This window comes from Montipora capricornis, chromosome 3 (genome assembly GCF_036669925.1).
Source record: "Montipora capricornis isolate CH-2021 chromosome 3, ASM3666992v2, whole genome shotgun sequence".
Lineage (NCBI taxonomy): Eukaryota > Metazoa > Cnidaria > Anthozoa > Scleractinia > Acroporidae > Montipora > Montipora capricornis.
The window spans coordinates 44543704-44546203 of record NC_090885.1 but is presented as its reverse complement, the minus strand read 5'-3'; the positions used below and the strand labels follow the sequence as shown (position 1 = coordinate 44546203).

The following is a 2500-nucleotide window of genomic DNA, read 5'->3' as shown; positions in this document are numbered from 1 at the left end:
ATGAAAAAAACTTCAAGCTTGACGATAGATCAATGTTGGCAGCCTGCACGTATCTACTCAACAAGCTAAATGGACAAGTAAAATTCTCAGTCCTGGCCAACACAACAGCATTACCATTTCTATAAATATCCGTCTGACTCTCACGCTCTGACGCTCAACATATTTCCCGTCACAAAACTTGAGCAAAAATGCAAGCTCATCAAAGGGCAAAAAACCAGCGTAAGCTGTAACACGAATAGCAGCAGCAGCACGTAAATCAGACATATTAGCGTGAACACAAGCAAACTTCTCACACATTGCCAAAATCATATCAGGAGTGACAGTCTCTTTTTTCACTACTGGTTTAGAGAGGCTTCTTTTAGCTGATTCCAAAACGCCTTTAACAAGAATAGATTCGCAAGAATTATGAAACGAATGCCATAAAAGGCGGCTTCTATAGCCGAAAAAGAGGAATTGCTTTGAATGAGTGACCCTAGATATGTGGCAACCGATAAACAATCAGAGGGAAGATTATTGATTTGCTTTCAGCTTTTTAACCTCGTTTTTTACATACATATAATAAACTGCGTTTACACGCTGACATTTTAAGCAATTGAGTGAATGGCGTCAATTGTCCTAGATCCATCCCTCTGAGGTCCAGGGGCAGCTAGTCGGGACAATAGAACGGGAAAAACCCTTGGGCACTTACTCTTTCCGAACCAGTTCCAAAAGCTCTCGAACTCCCTGCCTCTGATTGGTCACAAAGAGGAGCAGTCAGGTGACTCTGATCTTTTCTTTCACGAAGTAGTTTTCCTCATTGATCGCTATGGTTGCATAGCACGTTCAATGAGGAAAGTTTCTCGACCTGTTCCTTTGCTCACTAACTTGTCTAGTACACAACGCCAAGCTTACCTTTTACATCTCTATGTTCGTCGCACGACTTCTAAAACTTTCTACTGCGTAAAAATCTTTGTTGCACAGGCCACGCAACTATGTCGATTGAACGTGGGAAATGCCGGCTGGCTGCAGCGCACACACCTGCTTGCTTTCGCGCCTAAACTCTCTTAGGGGCCGATTACATGAGCCGGGCCAGCCCAGTCAGCTGGGATGGTCGGGTTTGCTGGGATGAGCTTCAGCCCGGTATTACATGAGGTGAGCCAGCCTGGCTTGGGCTAAATTTAGAACATGTCGTGTGAAAAAATATAACAACAACTAGTTGTTGTTATTAGAATTTACCATTCTGCAATTTAAAGAAGCCTTAAGGTTTGATAACGACTATTCCTTGGGCCATTTTGCTCTAAAGTGGAGTTAAGGACGGTGCCTACTAATTCAAAGGTATTTTTGCGCGGTTTACTGAATTTGCGGGAAAAGCAGATCTTAAGAAGTGTTACTGAAATCCAAAATGAAAATTGGGTGTAACCACACATTTCTTTTAGGTACTGAGATTTACCCACGCAAATCATAGTGAATAAATTTCGTACTGATTCTAAATGTAGCCAATCAGGAACACGAACGACAAAATTTCAATGTGAAGAAATATCGTTGGTCCAATCAGCAACGCGAACGATGAAATTTCACTAGTGATGAATGAACGTATCGAATGGAACGTCATCCAACAGCCGTTGCACAGAATCCGCGTATGCTTGTCAAATAGGAATAAATGTCGAAATAACAATATTTATCTGCACTTGCAATATTTGTGTCCACAGTTTACAAAAATATATGTCCAAATCGATGTATGGATCTCGTGTTATATTGCCTCGTTCTAATGTGTTTTTTCGACATATATTTCGTCGTGTAAACTTATGCAAATGAACTGATCCGTATCCCGAGAAGAACGAACGTGAGGCACAAAAATATGGCAGCAATGGAGGAAGACAGAATCCAGCGCCTTGTGAGAGAACTTGTTAGTTCAGAGATAAGAGAAGCGGGGCCAGGTTCTTCAATTCAACAGGATTCCAGCAACAATAGTGCTCCCCGCTCGTTACTGTTGTGGGTACTTTCCGGAACGTAAACAAAGACTTGTCATCAAGATTTAACTTTCCAAGATCACGACCCATGCCAGATCCCGCAGCTTTTCCCGCCAACAGCCGTACTTCGCGAGAAATTGCTTGTAGTTTCAACCCTGTAGCAAATTATGGTGGCAGTATCACTCAAAGACGATTGTGTCGCCAGAGAACACTTCCATATGCCCGGGGTTCGAGTTAATCGTTCACCTCTACGAGCACATGTATGACTTCTCCGCTGTTCAACAAGGACGTTTTCTTACTGCCATCTCCCAGCTTGAGGAAAGTGCCAAGAGGCTCTCAGAAAACAGAATTGCAGAGATTACGATGCTATTTGGATGCACTCTGATTTTCTAAAGAGATGTCAGAAGATCAAGTCAAGCAAAAGTTGACATAAGTGTTTGAGAAACAACTTGTCGACTCTGAAGGAAGGCCAGTAACGTAAGCTTCATTAAGTTCGTCTTGGTAAGAGTTGGCGGGGTTGAAAATCACTTAAACTACAATAGCTGAGTCTT

The 2500-nt window shown here is 42.4% G+C and overlaps 1 protein-coding gene across 5 annotated transcripts in view; it reads left to right on the top strand.

Moving 5' to 3' along the window:
* The window catches only part of LOC138043244 (G-protein coupled receptor 157-like), a 52602-nt gene that overhangs the window by 11975 nt on the left and 38127 nt on the right, over positions 1–2500 (top strand). The gene's annotated exons all lie outside the window — the stretch shown is intronic.